This window comes from Scleropages formosus, chromosome 10 (genome assembly GCF_900964775.1).
Source record: "Scleropages formosus chromosome 10, fSclFor1.1, whole genome shotgun sequence".
Lineage (NCBI taxonomy): Eukaryota > Metazoa > Chordata > Actinopteri > Osteoglossiformes > Osteoglossidae > Scleropages > Scleropages formosus.
Genome location: NC_041815.1, coordinates 8,457,597 through 8,477,270, shown reverse-complemented (window position 1 = coordinate 8,477,270; position 19,674 = coordinate 8,457,597). Strand labels below are relative to the sequence as shown.

General features: G+C 45.5%; 1 protein-coding gene across 1 annotated transcript in view; it reads left to right on the top strand.

Moving 5' to 3' along the window:
• The window catches only part of pid1 (phosphotyrosine interaction domain containing 1), a 32,151-nt gene that overhangs the window by 9,924 nt on the left and 2,553 nt on the right, over positions 1-19,674 (top strand). The gene's annotated exons all lie outside the window — the stretch shown is intronic.

Sequence of the window (19,674 nt, the reverse complement as noted above, 5' to 3'; positions counted from 1 at the left end):
TACATTGTGTGTGTGTGTGTGTGTGTGTGTGTGTGTGTGTGTGTGTGTGTGTGTGTGTGTGTGTGTGAATACTGTTAGCAAAAGTTTCTTTATTCCACAAGATGCTTGCTGGAAGTGCTGAGAATGATCTGGACTGATGCACAGTGCATGTGTTTGGGATCATTTTGAATTGGACAGTGCTGTACGTAACCGGTGGACAGTACTCGTTTCTCGCTGCATGTTTTATTCATCTCTGAATGTGCAGCATAGAACCATCCGTGATGATCCTCACGTGTTTCCTGTTTTCACCCCTTCGCTGGAACTGGCTGTTAGTTTTCCTGCCCACTGTGAATGTCTTAATCAGACATTGGGCTGCAGCTCCGTACTCAGTAGACGGCCTCAAGAGAGCCACTGCTCGTTGCTATGGGTACTGCCACATCCATTTATACGAGTACTCACTGAAAGGAAAGGCTGTGATTTGTTTAAAGCACCCCCCTTCATTCATTTTCAATGGATTTGGTTTTGAAAAGCAGAGTTTTTGCAGGGTGGCATAAGGGGGCTTCGGCGAGGAATCTCGCAGCTGGATCAGAAGTGCCGCTTGCCTGTGCTGTTTGCATTTCTGAGCCGTGGCCAAGACTCAACCTCCAAATGAGTCAACCTTCTAGCCGCAGCTCTAATTTCTCCTGCTGGAGTTGAAATCCAAAATAATTCCAGCCGCTGCTGTTTATTTTGAAAGTGACGGTACAGAAAGAAATAGTTAGTACTCCTTTTGTGCTAACTGTTCCCTCGATTTCTGATGGCTCAGCCAGAACTCAGGGGCACAATGTTGTTTCTGAACCAAAAGGGTGCTGCAAGGTCCATGTTTTTGCCTCTCCCTATTAAAAGACTACAATGCCAAGTATGGCAAATCATCTAATTTGCTGTATTAATTGAAGGCGAAAACAGAAAGTGCTTTCCAGGTAATTCCGTAGTTCTGCTATAACTTTTAATTGTGTTGGTTTTCTCGGTTAAATCAGGTGAAACACCGCATGGATTTTAACTGGTTATGCAACTGAAAGAAAACCTCTCAAGTCCCTGAAGAAGTGCAATATTGCGTGTTATATAAAGTGTTATGTAAATTAGCCTAACAGTCTGTAATAATAATAATGTAATAACCTTGACTTCTCTGTCAGGCAGTAATAAGTAGAAGTGGTGCATTTAGACAGTGAGGATTAAGGATGGGTGGAGCCTTACCAAAGTACAGATGCTCCTCAACTAACGATGGGGTCACGTTCCTGTAAATCAATCGTAAGTGGAAAAACTGTAAGTTGAAAAAGAATACAGTACAACACCTACTGAACATCATAGCCTGGGCTACCTTAAACGTACTCAGAACACTTATCAGAGCCTACAGCTGGGGCAAATTTAAGCAGAAGACACACACGGGCTTTTGGTAGACATGATGGGATGTGAAAACACTAAATAAAAAAATGCTTTCAACACAGTATTAGTTGTTTACACTTGCGGTCATTTTCACTTGTTGGTATGATTGCTATAGAGACTGCGAACGTGGTTGAGTGGATGCTGCGGCTCCCTGCCATCGCCCAGCATCGAAAGAGAGTATCGTGCCGCATATCGCAAGCATGGGAACAGATCGAAATTCAAAATTTGAAGTACGGGTTCTACCTAATGTGTATCGCTATTTTACTGTCGTAACTTCGAAACAATCGTAAGTCTAACCATTGTAAGTAGAGGAGCATCTGTAATCGATTGAGTCAACACTTACTGTATGTTTTGCTATTGACCTGCTAACCATCGCTGTATTATTTATGCTGTAAATCTTTAGTACAAATCTAACCCTAATCCCCTTTGTATAAATGGGCTTCGTAATATTCATCTTGTCAGTTTCACTTGCTAAATTAAATAGGTCTTTGTTTAGGAGCAGATACATAGCAAAAAGAGATCGGTAAATGGTGATACTCACTCCTGCTACACTTGGTGTTGTGTAAAAGTTAAAAAGCTGTATTGCCGGTCTGTGTTCCGCCTACCTGAAATCTACATGTAAGCCGTCGGATTGTGAGCTCAACCGCTCGACGTCGCCATGGTGACACAGCAGATATTGCACCTTCTCCAGAGAGCTGGGTGCTGCACACACTGTTTTGATTTTATAAATGTTCCCTTATGTTGTCACTGGTATATTTTCCTTTTTTTGTTAAAAGACAGCTCACATTCTGCCTGTATTCCATTGCACACCTTTATTGTGAGATTTAAGATTTTGTATGAAAGTGTGATTGTTCTATGCCAGATGCTGCATTTTTCAAGCCCAAGTGGCTCGTATATGCTAGTAGCCTCTGCTGGTTGGTGCCAGGTATCTGTGACCCTTAGGTCTGATCCATTTGTCCTCTCACACATGGCTGTAAACACCCTGACCTACAGTGTAACATTTCTTGTTGGAAATTGTGCGATGCCTCCTTGTGGCAGGAATACTGGTCACAGAGGTGTGTGAATGTCCACACTGGCAGCATCGATGTGGGGGTGCAGGTAGCACCATAGCTTGGTTGATTGAGTCCATCCATTACCTGCACTACATCTTAAAGTTATAGTCAGTGTTTAGTCTAATATGTAATAGTCATAGTCATATGAGATGATAGGAGTGTGTTGAGCTGTTGTGTTGGTGTGTGGTACACATGAGCTGAATACTATGAGGAGTTGATATCACTATCTGGGGGGGGGGTGGAGGCACTGGGACCAAGAATACTATCTAGGGGGTGGTTGTGATGGGGAGGGGAATGTGGCATCATGAGTTGTGTGCAAGCATATAGTATTGAGTGGCAGAATCACTGACAAGGACCCTATTACCGTATGTGGTTGATTCCACGGATTTACTGTACACACACATTGTGTTACGAACATTTGGGTTAGGATTTTGTTGACGATACAAAAATTTCCATCCATCCATCCATCCATAATGTGCTGTGGAGTAAACGTCACCTGCATTTCCATGTCCAGCTGTTAGCTGGTAGTAAAACACAAGCACACAGAGTAGGAGTGAGGGACTTGTGTAGTGTTTGTGAGTATTCGTTATCAATAAAACAGTCATTGCAAATGTTTATGGGATACAGTCAACAAGTTCATTCAATAGGTATTTTCTGAGGTGACATTTTTATCTTCAGTAATTTTTTATTTTAGTGCAGTTTGAAGTTAAAATTGTTAAAATTAATGTCTAAAAGTATATTTTCTCTTTATTATAGCTACATACAAGACTTTTACAGGACCTACCCAGCAAAAAATAGAGGTATCAGTTATTTAACGTTTATTGATTGTGTAGACAACAAAGCAAACTGGAAGTGGCGAGATGCTGAGGAATGTTGCACGTGTTTGAAGTTAATAAAAGATAATTAAATAAAAAGTCCTGGTCTTGTCTGCAGTGTGAAGGAAGCCAGGTTTGAACCAGGGATCTTTGGTTTAAAAGGCAACAGCCCTAACAGCTATACCACCTGCTGCCCTACCTGCAGCATGTTGATGCACACAAAATAAGAAATGGTTGTAAATGTAGACCAGCACACACTAGACAGTTGTGAGCAGCCAAAGATGGTTTTGCCAAGGAAAAAGAGAAATTAAATCAAAATGACTGATACTGACTTGTGCACCAATGTATTGTGCTGTGCTGCTGAAGCAGGAACTTAGGTGGAGTTTGGAAAAGTACCAGAACCTAGGTGCTGAAGTAGTATAGTATCCTAGCGGGAACCTCAGTTGTGCTAGTTTTTGCGAAAGGAAGAATAACCACCTTTGTTTTGCAGAGAAGTGGTTCTGTACTCTTTTCTCATACTGTTTTCTGTGCTTGGGAAAATTAGTTTCACAAACACAGAAGAGTCTGGTTGGAGACTCCACAGTGAATTTGGGTGAGCAAATCTCCAGATGCCATTTCTGCCCACATGATATGACAGTGTGGTGGTCTGGCTGGTTGCTCCCCAGCTGACTGCTGAAGGTGTCTCAGCTCTGTATTGGAAGGACATCAGGATGGACAGCCAAGTCCCACCACACTCTCCTCCCATGACAACTGGACACAAAGTCAACCTTGAGCCATTTCATACCTTAAGTACACACACACACACACACTTTCGGAACCGCTTGTCTCATACGGGGTCACAGGGAACCGGAGCCTACCCGGTAACACAGGGCGTAAGGCCAGAGGGGGAGGGGACACACCCAGGACGGGACGCCAGTCCGTCGCAAGGCACCCCAAGCAGGGACTCGAACCCCAGACCCACTAGAGCAGGACCAGGTCCAACCCACTGCGCCACCGTGCCCCCATACCTTAAGTAATGACATTTATTTTAAGATAATGAAATTATATCAACTATGAGGACTACGTATGTGTTCTAGGTTCAATGGAAAGAGACAGTCCAGTACATGTCTGGGGTGTGTGTGGAGTGTAACTGTCGCCTGGCCATATGATGCGTATGGCACTCTTACCAGCAGCGAATAAGTTGAATTCCTTGGGGCAGAGCATATCAAACCAGAACCCAAGGAACCATGTTGTGCGGGCAAGTTATGTAACATGTCTGAAAAGCTGAGAGCTTTGAAACATTTACATAACGCACAGAAGAACAATTAAAGTTAGAAGTGTTCCCTTTCTCCAAATACTGTGTTGGCATTTCTGAGAAATTCAAAGACTGCAGGTGTTTTCTTCTTCTGGGATTTGTGCACCTCCATGAAGTGCATACACACAGTTGTGTACGTGTGTACAGTAACACAGTGAGATGTCCATGATCGCTCTTTTCGCAAATGTGCGAAGGAGCCATGCTTTTGTCACACTTCCTCCACATTCCATTGCCTGAAAAAGAGGCTGCGTGACTGTTTCTGTGAGGCATGAATGTGTTTTCTTCATTCCACAATTCGGGAAATAATAAATGCGTATTTATTCAACAAGTCCAAGCGTTTATCAGTTTTTCATCCAGTATCTCATGTGGTTGTGTCGGACCGCCACGGACGGTGAAGTTGCTTTGCAGGCATCTCTCTCTTCGACACCAACGGTACTCTGAGCACAGCAAGTCCTACACCCAAAACCTTCAGATACCAACAGTGTCCTGTACCAAGAGAGATTGCAGCAATCACATTCAAGACAATGTACCGAGCTATAGTCTTAAATTATAGTCTCAACTATTTTGTAAGGTAAAGTTCAACAGTGTCACTAGATAGTGCTTACAAACACATCACACTATGTGTGAAAAGAATAGATAATTATATGAAAAAACACACAACTCCATCCACCCATCCAATTTCAATAGCTGCTTGTCCTGAGCAAGGTCTTGGTGATCTGGAGCCTGGAAACATGAGGTGGAAGGCTGAGGGGGGTTACACCCTGGATGGGATGCCAGTCCAGCACAGGGTAGCCACACATACTCACTCACCCATTCACACACTAAGGGTAATTTAGAGTCGCCAGTTCATCTGAACTCCCTGTCTTTGGACTATGGGAGGAAACCAGAGCAGCTGGAGGAAACCCACGCAGACATGGGGAGAACATGCAAATCCCACACAGACTGAGCGGGGATCACCATGTTCTCTCACAGCACCCAGGCTCAAAATTTCACCTGTGGTTCATTCAGCTCCTGGAATTAATTGCTACTGTATAGCTGTATTTTACATGTTGTTCTCAGATCATAGGAGCATTTTAACTTTTCTCGTCTAAGCTTGAACTGAAGTATAACCCATTGCGGAGAAGCATGTGATTGAATCCTTCGGCTTGTGTGGAGCACTGATCATGGGATGGACGGTGAAAAACACAGGCAGACACATGGGCACCTGATGTGTGTATGGTAGCTGGGGTCACAGGTTACACTCCGTACCTCTTTGCAAACAGGCATTTCCTACTCTGAGTGTTCATGGTTCTCAGTTGTGATTCACAATGGTTCAGCTGTCAGCTGGGAATTGAGGCACAGTTGGGAAACACATTGGGGGAAAAATGAAAAGAGCTGAGAGATTTAGATCTCCTTCCCACAAAGGATGTGACCCCAGGGGAGTCAGACAAAGATCAGTGCAGAAATAAATTATGATGAGTAAGGCCCGAGGAGCTGTGTGCTGCTGCATGGCGTCGTGCTGCTGAGCCAGGTCAGAACCAGACCGCTCCGGTTCCTTTCTCTGGGGCTCCATGAAGCTATCATGGGTTGTGATTTACCAGCCGGCCATGTGGAGAATGGTACTCGCTGTGTTTTTCCCACACTTCAAAGTAATCCTAACGTGTTTACCATTTTATTATTATTTTTTATTTACTTTTGTGCTCTGACAGAGAAAAAGGTCTTCATCTGGAATCCAGTAAAGCCTTAGCATGTCTGAGAATAGGAAAACAGAAGGTGTGTAAAGCCAAAGTGTCATGTTGGAACCGTCGTCTGTATGTTAAAGGTACCTGCCTACCGAGCCTATGTGGCAGATTTGTCAGTGCCCTAAATGCACAAGAGAGCTGTACTTTTAGAAAGTGAAAAAGTACATTAGGAAATTCGTAGAGTGCATTATATATGTGTGTGTACAAGTGCCTGTGAAGATGGCTGGGGCATTTAGGTTGTGGTGTGTCTGTCTGTCTGTGTGTGGGTGGGGTGGGCTGGGTGGGGGTGTGTACATGCAGCTGGCCCCCTTTCCAGTGTTCAGAAAAGAAAAGTGTGGTTAGGTTACCAAAGGCAACGGGCCTCCTCTGCCAGCCGTGTCCTGAATGAAGTGATGCATTTTGAAGAAACTATCTAAAATGGGTGGTGGTGCAGTGGGTTGGACCACAGTCCTGCTCTCTGGTGGGTCTGGGGTTCGAGTCCCGCTTGGGGTGCCTTGCAACGGACTGGCGTCCCGTCCTGGGTGTGTCCCCTCCCCCTCCGGCCTTACGCCCTGTGTTGCCGGGTAGGCTCCGGTGACCCCGTATGGGACAAGCGGTTCTGAAAATGTGTGTGTATTTAAAATGGCCCAGTAAATATACTGTTCAAATATTCCAAAGTACCATGAGTTTATTTCTTGTTTAATTGAGTAAATCATTTATGATGGGACAAAACTACAAACATTTCCTGCATGGTTGGCCTTAGTTCACCCAAGTGGCTCCACAATAAATTGAGTCTCCAGCTGCACAATGTCACACAGCTACAATATGGAACAGTTTGTAATGGTTTTTTGTTTAGGTTGATGTTTTTACTTTGACTCCTTGTGGTAGAGTTATGAATTTTCGAAGGTACGAGGATTTTCCCATTTAACGTTATTCATTTGGCAGACGCTTTTCTCCAAAGTGAAATACAACTAAGAGTAAACACAGTTTATCAAAGGACAGTGTGCACTTCTCTCCATGTCTACGTAGTTTTCCTCCCACAGTCCAAAGATTAGTGTTTCAGATGAACTAGTGAATCTGAATTGCCCTTAGTGTGTGTGTGTGTGTGTGTGTGTGTGTGTGTGTGTGTGTGGCTACCCTCCAACAGAATGATGTGCTGTCCAAAGTGTACCACTCCTAGTCTACATCTGACTGATTTTGGGATAGGCTCCAAACTGCTGTAACCCCGACACAGGTAAGTGGTTTATAACAGTAATTGAGTGAGATAACATAGTAAAAGTTTATGGAGCAGATAGATCAGGAGAGAAGTGGGTCTGAAAGTGATTAGTTTTCAGACCCTTCTTGAATGTGGAAATGTGGAATGTAGTCAACAGTTCTGAATGAAAGAGGGCTCATTTCACCATGTTGGGGCCACCTGTGAGCTTTTGATTTTGGACATCTTGCGTGGGACCACCAAACAGACAGAGGTGGAGGAGTGTAGCAGTCTGGCTGGAGTATAGTGAGTGATGAGGTTCTGTAGATATCAGGGACCAAATGCGCTGATGGTTTTGTAGGCTGTAACCAGAGTCTACAATTTGATTTGGCACCTACATCAAGCCAATGGAGAGATGAGGAGGGGAGCTATGTGGGAACGCCACTGGCAGCAACACTTTTGGGCTTTTACAACAGTAAGTTTCAAATCCCTCTCGACCAAGGGTGGACTCTCCACTATTCTGGCGTTGCCCAGGGTGAGAGGTGGCGGGCTGGTGTGGGCTTATTAATAGCCCCCCAGTTCAGCCGCCATGTGTTGGAGTCTACCCCGGTGAATGAGAGGGTCGTCTCCCTACGCCTTCGGGTCAGGGAACGGTCTCTCACTGTTGTTTGTGCTTATGCGCCTAGCGGCAGTGTAGAGTACCCGGCCTTTTTAGAATCCTTGGGGGGCGTGCTGGAAAGCGCTCCCATTGGGGACTCTGTCGTTCTACTGAGGGACTTTAACGCCCACGTGGGCAACGACAGTGATACCTGGAGGGGCGTGATTGGGAGGAACAGCCTCCCTGATCTGAACCCGAGTGGTGAGTTATTATTGGATTTCTGTGCTAGTCACGGTTTGTCCATAACAAACACCATGTTCATGCATAAGGGTGTCCATCAGTGCACTTGGCACCAGGACACCCTAGGTCGGAGGTCGATGATCGACTCTGTAGTCGTTTCTTCTGATCTTCGGCCATATGTCTTGGACACTCGGGTGAAGAGAGGGGCTGAGCTGTCAACTGATCGCCACCTGGTGGTGAGTTGGATTCGATGGCGGGGGAAAAAGCTGGACAGACCTGGCAGGCCCAAACGTATAGTGAGGGTCTGTTGGGAACGTTTGGCGGAGGCCCCTGTCAGAGAGGTCTTCAACTCCCACCTCCGACAGAGCTTCAACCAGGTCCCGAGGGAGGTGGGGGACATCGAGTCTGAATGGACTATGTTCCGCGCCTCCATTGTCGGGGCGGGCGGTTCGGAGCTGCGGCCATAAAGTCTCTGGCGCCTGTCGCGGCGGCAATCCCTGAACACGGTGGTGGACACCAGAGGTAAGGGATGCCGTCAAGCTGAAGAAGGAGTTCTATCGGGCCTGGCTGGCTCATGGGACTCCTGAAGCAGCTGACGGGTACCGGCGGGCCAGACGGAGCGCGGCTCTGGCAGTCGCCGCGGCAAAAACTCGGGCCTGAGAGGAGTTCGGTGAGGCCATGGAGGAAGACTTTCAGTTGGCCTCAAAGAGATTCTGGCAAACCGTCCGGGGACTCAGAGGGGGGAAGCAGTGTTCTGCCAACACTGTTTACAGTGGAAGTGGTGCGCTGCTGACCTCAACTGAGGATGTCCTCGGGCGGTGGAAGGAGTACTTTGAGGATCTCCTCAATCCCTCCGACACGCCTTCCGTAGAGGAAGCTGAGGCTGGGGACTCGGAGGGGGACTCGTCCATTACCCTGGCTGAAGTTGCTGAGGTAGTCAAAAAACTCCTGGGTGGCAAGGCTCCGGGGGTGGATGAGATCCGCCCCGAGTTTCTCAAGTTTCTGGATGTTGTGGGGCTGTCTTGGTTGACACGCCTCTACAGCATTGCGTGGAGCTCGGGAACGGTGCCTCTGGACTGGCAGACTGGGGTGGTGGTCCCTCTTTTTAAGAAGGGGGACCGGAGATTGTGTTCCAACTACAGGGGATCACACTCCTTAGCCTCCTGGGAAAGTCTATGCCGGGGTACTGGAAAGGAGAATCCGACCGATAGTCAAACCTCGGATACAGGAGGAGCAATGCGGTTTTCGCCCTGGCCGTGGAACACTGGACCAGCTCTATACCCTCACTAGGGTGTTGGAGGATTCATGGGAGTTTGCCCAACCAGTCCATATGTGTTTTGTGGACCTGGAGAAGGCATTTGACCGTGTCCCTCGTGGCATCCTGTGGGGGGTACTTCGGGATTATGGGGTTCAGGGCTCGTTGCTACGGGCTGTTCGTTCCCTGTATGACCGGAGCAGGAGCTTGGTTTGCATTGCCGGCAGTAAGTCATACCTGTTCCCGGTGCATGTTGGACTCCGCCAGGGCTGCCCTTTGTCACCGATTCTGTTAATTATCTTTATGAACAGAATTTCTAGGCGCAGCCAGGGAACGGAGGGTGTCTGTTTTGGTGGCTGCAGGATCTCGTCTCTGCTTTTTGCGGACGATGTGGTCCTGTTGGCTTCATCGAATAAAGACTTACAGCGTGCACTGGAGAGGTTTGCAGCCGAGTGCGAAGCGGCGGGGATGAGAATCAGCACCTCCAAATCCAAGACCATGGTCCTCAGTCGGACAAAGGTGGATTGCCCCCTCCGGGTTGGGGGGGGGCTCCTCCCTCAAGTGGAGGAGTTTAAGTATCTCAGGGTCTATTTTCCCTCGGGGTGAGGGAAAAATGGAGCGGCAGGTTGACAGACGGATCGGTGCGGCGTCCGCAGTAATGTGGTCATTGTACCGGTCTGTTGTGGTGAAGAAGGAGCTGAGTCGTAAGGCGTAAAGCTCTCAATTTACCGGTCAGTCTACGTTCCTACCCTCACCTATGGTCATGAACTCTGGATCATGACCGAAAGAATGAGATCGCGGATACAAGCGGCAGAAATGAGTTTCCTCCGCAGAGTGGCTGGGCCCACCCTTAGGGATAGGGTGAGGAGCTCAGTCACCCGGGAGGAGTTCGGAGTAGAGCCGCTGCTCCTCCGCATCGAGAGGAGCCAGTTGAGGTGGCTCGGGCATCTGTTCCGGATGCCTCCTGGACGCCTCCCTGGGGAGGTGTTCCGGGCATGTCCCACTGGGAGGAGGCCTCGGGGCAGACCCAGGACACGTTGGAGAGACTACGTCTCCCAGCTGGCCTGGGAACGCCTTGGGGTTCCCCCAGAGGAGCTGGAGGAGGTTTGCGGGGAGAGGGAAGTCTGGGGGGCTCTGCTTAGACTACTGCCCCTGCGACCCGGTCCCGGATAAGCGGAGGAAGATGGATGGATGGATGGATAGATGGATGGATGGAAGTTTCAAATCCCGTGCTGACAGAGGATGATGCCCATCTGCCATGACAATCGAGACGTTCCATGTCGAGCTGGGGATCCAAGATGCCATTTACCAACATTATCATTATTACTTGCTTACAAATTTATCACTGGCTTACAAATTGTTACTTTCTAGAATGCCCAGGAGGGGTGGGCAACCACTGGCCTGTGGACCCCCAGAGGTTTTTTTCTCCCTCAACCTTCAGTTGGGAGTTTTTGTTCTTTTCCCCGGTGGCCAGTTGATATATTTATAGCTCTATAATAAGTTCTTCATTATGCTAGCCATTAGTCGACTGTCTTCTTTGTTTGTATCTGTTTTTCTTGCTTTATGCCTGTGTTAAAGCGCTCTGTGTCACTGCGTAAGAAGAGTGCTCTATAAAAATAAAAATAAATAGCTGAAAATCCAGACGGGAGAGCGTTGCAGTACTCCAGGAGGGATATCACCATGGCCTGGACGATGAGTTGCATAGAGTTTGTTGTACGATATTGGGAGATCCTGTAGGTGTTGTGCAGGATGTTTCTGCAAGACTGGTTATGATTTTGATGTGTTGAGAGAAGGAGAGACGTGAGTCTATCGTTCCTCCCAGGCTCTTAACCAGTGTTCCAGATGAAATGAGCAAGTTGGTCCAGTTTGATAGAGAGTTCCAAGCATGTGGAGAGACTTGCTGGAAGGCGAGGGATCTCCTTGGTCCTTTAAGTGTAAAGTAGCAGCTCTAACCCTCTATACCAGCGGTAAAAGTGATCTTGGATTTATGAACAAATTGAACTTGTTTGTCTGCTGGGGATGTAGCTGTTTAAGTTTTTTCTATTTTGCAGTTCTGTTTTTTACATATTTGATAGGTCTGCTCTCACACTGCAAAATTGTAATGTACAGTTCATAGTACTGTTTAACCCTGGCCTATATTATACACCAGTTCTTGATTTGCATTAGCAATAAAAACATGTTTGCAAGATTTAACTTGCATTAGTCAGAGAAATAATTTAGGCAATAGTGAATACATGTTTTTGGTCTGGGGGGGTGCGGTGGCGCAGTGGGTTGGACCGCAGTCCTACTCTCCGGTGGGTCTGGGGTTCGAGTCCCGCTTGGGGTGCCTTGCGACGGACTGGCGTCCCGTCCTGGGTGCGTCCCCTTCCCCCTCTGGCCTTACGCCCTGTGTTGCCGGGTAGGCTCCGGTTCCCCGTGACCCCGTAAGGGACGAGCGGTTCTGAAAATGTGTGTGTGTGTGTTTTTGGTCTTCATCATGTCTCCAAATGGTTTCACTACCAGAAACTGAAATTTCAGGGAAGTATGATGGGGTAATTTTGTTGCCATAGAACCTGTGCACTCTGATATTTTTGAAGGAACCATGAATTCTTCTTTGTAAAAAAAATTTGAAAATTTGAAAGGCGAATGACAGGCAGCCGTGACGTGAAGCTAAAGTGCAGTTGAGTCATGCACCTAGATGATGATCTCAAACACATAAGCAAGTAAACACCAGAATGGCTGAAATAAATGAAGATTTGGAATGGCCTAGTCAAGGTCCTGACCTGAATTTGATTGAGAAGTTGGATCAAGACTTGAAAAGAACTGTTCATGTTTAAAAACCTACAAATTTTGCTGAGCTAAAGCAGTCCTGCAAGGAGGTGTGAGCCAGAATTCCTTTACAGTGATGTGAGGTCCTGGTCAATAGCTGCAGGAAGCAGTCGGTTACAGTTTTTGCGGCTAAATGTGGTCCAGCAAGCAGTTACTTTTTCACAGCTATGTTTTTGCATTTTATTGTTTTCTACTCCAAGAAATGACATAAAAATTACGGCAGTCCCTTTTCTCTCAGGTTCTATTCATATACTACTAGAACTAACAATAAGGTCAGATCAAATTACAGTACAGGTAAAAAATCTGCAAGAATAGAGCACATTTTCACGACACTATGTATTCAAGTATATTTACAGAACAATTACACATGCATATTTGAAGATGGTAACTTTTCAACACTTGTTTGAAATTTTGGCTTTTAATCAGTTTAAATGCGTAGTTATGAGCTGTTTTATTGTTATAACAGAGGTTTAATAGAAGGAAATGCAAGCATCTCTTGCAATACTTGTAATGTTGAGCCAAGCCAAAATATTGCCCCCCGTTATGAATAATTAGCTAATTAGTCTTCAACACGTAACCTGCTCTATCATCCATGTGTAATAAATGGTTTCTTCTACATATCACCAGCTCCATGTTCAAATTGTAATCCCTTACATTAACAATATGTCACGCGACACACTCATTCCTATGTAGAAAATTATTTCTTCCAAAAGCTGTGTTTCTCAATTTATTCATTCACATATTTTGCAAACACTTTTCCCCAAATGGACTACCAGAAACTGAAATTTCAGGGAAGTGTTCTTACATTTACATTTATTTAGCAAACACTTTTCTCCAAGGAAACTTCCAGTGAGTTCTATGTAGTGTTATCAGCCCACACACCTTATTCATCAAGGTGACTTAGAGTACTAGATACACTACTTACAATCAGTCACTCATCCATACACTAGTGGAACACACTCTCTCTGTGTTACTCATACACTATGGGGAACCTGAACAGCATGTCTTTAGACTGTGGGAGGAAACCTACAGAGACATGTGGAGAACACGGAAACTCCACACAGACTGAGCAGGCATCAAACCCACATCCTCTCACGCCACCCACGCACCATGACACAGCAGCACTACTCACTGTACCACCATGCTGACCCAATTCATCCTTTTTTTTTTTTTAAATCAAGGTACCCTTACATTTAGTTGACACATTTTAGGGTTGTAAAGTAAGCTGCTTACAGTGATTTACACATTTATACAGCTGTGTAATTTTTACTGTATTAATTCAATGTAAGTACCTTGATCACTACAGTAGGAGTGGGATTTGCACCAAAGTCTTTCAAATGGATGGCGTGAGCTATTAACTGTTATGGCACTTGCTGCCTCGGTTGAAAATACTCTTTGAGTTGGCCAGTACCGTGAAGCCTTCACCTTCCACACCCCATATTTGTATGTATGTACAAGCCTCATGCTCTGGACCGTCTGAAAAGTTCATTTGTATTAATGGAAACAAATTGATACTGAGTTTTACTGAGTCCTTCTGCTAGGAATAGAAGAGTGACTCTATTCAAGAATATAGTCTGTTCTGAAAAGACTCTCTGTGAGCTGGATTTCACTTTCTAGCCTGAGCAGCCTGTTTGTACTGGGTGTTTATGAAGGTATTCTCACACACTCGTCACAGTTTGACGGTGTGTTTAGGCTAGCTGCTCGTCTGCCCTGGTTACCGCAGAGGTTGCCGCACACTTTTATGCTGAAGGCAGCGCAAATGATTTGGGTCACCAAAGCAAACATATTTGGAGTATGAGATATTCCCGAGTCTGCGTTCAAACCTCATGTCAGTGAGGGCCTTTTATGACAGGAATACTGCAATGTTTGAAAACATCTCTGTGTGGAAGCTGCTGACTGAGAGAGAGGCCACTACTGGCTCCACATAGCCTGACTCAGGAGGTCTCAGACCTGCTGAATGCCATCTCTCTTACTCCCCTACATTCTGGCTTTGGGAGGAGGAACACTGGCCAGCAGGCCTTTGCCATGGGAATTCCTCCTGACTGAGGGCAGCAGTTTCAAACAGGAAAGGTTACGAGGAACTCTGGAGCTTCAGGTCTTCACTCAGGTTCCCTTTTGCTGTAGAGTGAAAGATAGACATGGCAGGGTTGATTTTTGTTATCTTGGACAAAGAGGCCTTGCAACAAGATCAATTGTGCAAATGTCAGCTTGGAAGAAAAGCCAAAGCAAGGTTCACTTCAAGGCCACGAGTATCAAGGCCTGCTGTGGTTTTCTGGAGGATGATTAGCTGGAGAAAGTTCTTGTCCAAATAATGTGGTCACTGCTGATGAATAACAGGCTCATCTTCGCTGCAGCCTCATGGCCAGTTGGGGATGAGCCAGAGACAGTGTTTGGGCCATTTGATTTGCACATTGGAGACCATGTTGGGCAAATGTCTGAAAAATAGACTTTTTCAGGGTGTACTTTTTGTGTGGTCAGTTTTTCAGCATTGATTTAAAAAAAGTTGACGTTGGACATGTTGAAAAGATAGTAACACAAAATGCAAAAAAGCCTTGTGCTACAACTAAATAATAATATTCAAGAAAACAATTGATAATGCCTAAAGATGGAAACACTCAATATCACATTGTGTAGTTAGCTTTCACTGCTTGGCTGTAACTGATGTTTGGTTTAGTCTCAACATTTCCAGTAAGTGATTCAAGTATGAGTGTCCTTGTGGGTGGTAAACAGGATAGTAAACTTTAAAAAAACAGGCATTGTGGGGACACAGAGAAGACAAACTGTCTTTTATAAGTTAGCACAAAAAGTCAAGGGATTTTTTTTATTATTATGTCTGCCCTGCCTGTCTGCATCTTTTCATTTATTACACAATGTAACAAAGTTTTTGTCAGTGTTGATTTTTGCATTAGTCATGATTAAAGTTTTCCGATTACAAAAATACCACAAGTTCTTTGAGAGTCTCAGTTTTAGCCACGGATTCTTGCTTTCACTATTTTTCACCAATTTATGAGAATTTTCATTCACACATATAAGGAACGCTATACAGAGAGAATTTAAACTTAATTCAGTTCAATTTATTTTTATAGTGCTCTTATCACACAGTAACATAGTGCTGAACAAAGGCATAAGTCAAAGAAACAAATAGATCAGGCAAAGAAAACAGTTTGATTATAGACTAATGTAATACATTATCAATTAATTTATCAAAGTTATAAGTATGTTTACTGGCCACGGAGGAAAGGAACAAAAACTCCCAACTGAAAGTCAAGGGAGAAAAAAACCTCTAGGCATCCAATTGCCAGTAGCTGTCCACCCCTCCTGGGCATTCTATATTAAAAAAAGACTTAAGTCAACTTACAAATAATAATAATATTGTAGCTGGGTGTCAGCTTTATGTCTCACTTCACATAGGTACCGCTGGCGGTCATCAACTTCAGTCAGCATGGGGTGCTGATATGATGGCCGGCAGGCTCAGGTCTCATCATAGGGGATCAATGCTCAACAAGAGAGAAATTGTTAGTAAATGATGATTTAAAGAGATTAAAAAGGTTAATACAGAATGAAATAAGTACAGTCAACTGGAATTACATTGTTTAGTAATATGCCCGAGTGAACAGGTAAGTCTGTAGCCTGGATTTAAAGACTGAGACAGACAGGGCATTTCTCACAATAACTGGTAGACTGTTTCACATTTTAGTTGCTCTATAGCTAATGGCATGCCCTCCTCCTGAGGTCTTATTGATCACAGGTACTTTAAGATAATCCGCATCCATTGAACAAAGGATTTAATAGAATATAAGAATCAATAATCTCTCAAAGGTAAGTTGGAGCAATACCATTTACTGCCTTGTAGGCTCAGACTGAAATTTTTCAAATATATTATGTTGATATTTTACAATTTTGGAAACTATGATCTTTTCTAAAATTTTGAATAAAAATGGTAAAATAGAGATCTATAGATCAAAGGTTAACAAGTAATGATCAGAAGTAGTCTTGTTTAAAGGAATAATATTTACATTATGAACATCTACGCCATATGTTATGACTAGATCAAGCGTATGGATATGGGAATGAGTAGTAATTGCGGCGGACTGGCGTCCCGTCCTGGGTGTGTCCCCTTCCCCCTCCGGCCTTACGCCCTGTGTTGCCGGGTAGGCTCCGGTTCCCCATGACCCCGTACGGGACAAGCGGTTCTGAAAATGTGTGTGTGTGTGTGTGTGTGTGTGTGTGTGTAGTACTATTAGCAACTTAAGTAAAAACCGACGGAATTTGAGAAACATAAAATTATTAGCTAGAGTATCTAACGATACACACACACACACACACACACATTTTCAGAACCGCTTGTCCCATACGGGGTCGCGGAGAACCGGAGCCTACCCGGCAACACAGGGCGTAAGGCTGGAAGGGGAGGGGACACACCCAGGACGGGACGCCAGTCCGCCGCAAGGCACCCCAAGCGGGACTTGAACCCCAGACCCACCGGAGAGCAGGACTGTGGTCCAACCCACTGCGCCACTGCACCCCCTCACTCTAATGATACATCTATACGAATATTGAAATGAAATCACCCATCAAAATTTTTTGGCACGAGTAATGACTAAATTGGCTATAAAGTTACTAAAATCGTTGAGAAAAGAGGAGTATGGTCCAGGAGGACGGTAGATAAGAAATATAATTATATTAGGTTTTGACTTCAACTCTAGGGGTAAAACTTCACTCACTCACACGCACGCACGCACGGGGAGCCGGAGCCTACCCGGCAACACAGGGTGTAAGGCCGGAGGGGGAGGGGACACACCCAGGACGGGATGCCAGTCTATCACAAGGCACCCCAAGCAGGACTCAAACTCCTGACCCACTGAAGAGCAGGACCCGGTCTAACCCACTGCGCCACCACACACCCCCCCCGTAAAACTTCAACTCAGGTAAAAATAATCATGATTTCTAGGGGTTATTTGTAACCTATTATCGAAAAGAACACCAACTCCACCTCCACGACATTCAGAGCGAGATTTATGGAACTAATTATATCCGCCTGGAGCAGCTTCAGTTAGCAGAATCATATCAAATGCAGCAAGCAGGTTTTGATAAGAAAGAAGAGAACGGACTTGTAACTTTGTATTAAATCATTTACGAAAGCAGCTTTACTTTTCAGTGAGCAAATATTTAATAGGCAGCCTTTTAGACTACTGTTTGGCTTTGGTGGTTAGTTGAGAGTGTGTGTTTTAATATATTTTCAGTTCCTGGTGTGAGCACTACTATAACTCTAGTGAATTGCCGTGATCTTATAATAGTTTATATTTTTTGGCTCCAGTTAATGCTTTTATTTTAAGTATTGAGGCTCTCACTGCACACGGCACAAGAAACCCAATCACATCAGAACTGACTTCTGGTACCAGAAAGAGTAACAGACCCATCAATACTCAAAAGCGCTAAAGGAGATAACCCATAGCTGAGTCAATCTCGCAACTTGCAGGCCAAGTTCTGGGACAGTACAAACGAACCCCTCCAGTTGAGGTGTACACCATCACGCCTGAAAAACCTGTCCTTTCGCAGAAATCATCCCAGTTGTTATTGAACGATATGCTATTACAGCAGCACCATGTCTCCAACCACCTGTTAAAGGACACCAGTCTACGTCTGTGTCCCCCATGAAGTCTAGGTGAAGGACCAGACACTATTAGATTCCAACACTTCCTTCTGGCTTTATTACACATAGAAATAAAACAGCTCTATAATACCTCAGACTGCTGTTAACAAATATCATTACCACCAATCTGCACCATAAGAGTTTGCGCCGCATTATCGACTAGAGAACTGACACGAGCCTTGACGTCAGACACGTGCGCATACGCAACACTTCACTTTTGCACTTTGATTCCCAATCCCCCGAACCTTACCATTTTGAACAGCCAAATCTTCCAAAATTAGCACATTACACACTGTCTATAACCGCTTGTCCCAAGCGGGGTCGCAGCAGGCCGGAGCCAAACCAGGCAGCACAGGGCGCAAGGCTGGCGGGGGCACACCTTGAGCGGGATGCCAGTCCGCTGCAAGCAGAACTCAAACCCCAGACTCACCACAGAGCAGGCCTCAGCCAAACCTGCTGTGCCACCGCACCTCCCCCCAAAGCACATTACTGTCTACTTGTTGTTGCTGACTTTCACTTGTTTTTAAACCTTTCTGAGTTGCGGTAGGAAATAAAATGAAGCTACATATTGTGCTCTGTGATTGGGCCTAATTGAGGGTGCGGTGGTGCAGTGGGTTGGACCACAGTCCAGTTCTCCGGTGGGTCTGGGGTTTGAGTCCTGCTTGGGGTGCCTTGCAACGGACTGGTGTCCCGTCCTGGGTGTGTCCCCTCCCCCTCCGGCCTTCCGCCCTGTGTTACTGGGTTGGCTCCGTGACCCCGTATGGGACAAGCGGTTCTGAGAATGTGTGTGTGTGTGTGTGTGTGTGTGTGTGTGTATGTGTGTGTGTGTGTGAGATTGGGCCTAATTGTGATCATGGGGACAATCTGGAAAGTTCATCTGTAATTTGATTATTGTCCTCTAATGAATGCAGTAAAGTTAGATTGGTGGGATAAAGTGCAGTTGCTTACAGATTTTGGTCAAGGTACAAACAGCTCTGCCAGGGCCAAACCGGCTGGGAATGTTGTTGTGTCTCAGGCCCTTTCCTGCTCTTGCTCCATTTCTGGATTGTCTCTACACTTCCTCCTCTTCCAACTCTAGCTCGTGTTAAGACAGTGACATTAATCCTGACTCACCAAGTGGTTTCTATTATGGCTGTGAGGGAAATCATGGGGTTTCACTGGTTTCCTAAGTCCTCTCATCTTTCTTTCCTCGCCAATGACATGTACCATTTAGCATGTCAGTCTCTCCTGTCTGCTAGCAGAGAGGTGAAGACAAATCACATCCCCACATCTCTTCTCACCAGACACACTCCTTGATCTGGAGCACCGTGCTTGACTATGATTCTGTGTATACTGGATGGCATGTTGTATTTTAACGTATTAATTTCATATTAAGTGGCAAAAAGGGGGGCCAGGGTGGTGAGGGGGGCACGGTGACGCAGCAGGTTTGACTTAGTTCTGCTCTCTGGTGGGTCTGCGGTTTGAGTCCTGCTTGGGGTGCCTTGTGACAGACTGGCGTCTCGTCCTGGGTATGTCCCCGACCCTCCAGCCCTCTGGCTCACCATGACCCCGCTTTTGGGACAAGCAGCTTCAGCAAATGTGTGTGTAAGTGGCAAAAATATATTGCTTGTGCACTTATTTGCATGGAAGAGTTATTTTTGGTTAATTTAGTTTTGCTGATGTTTTA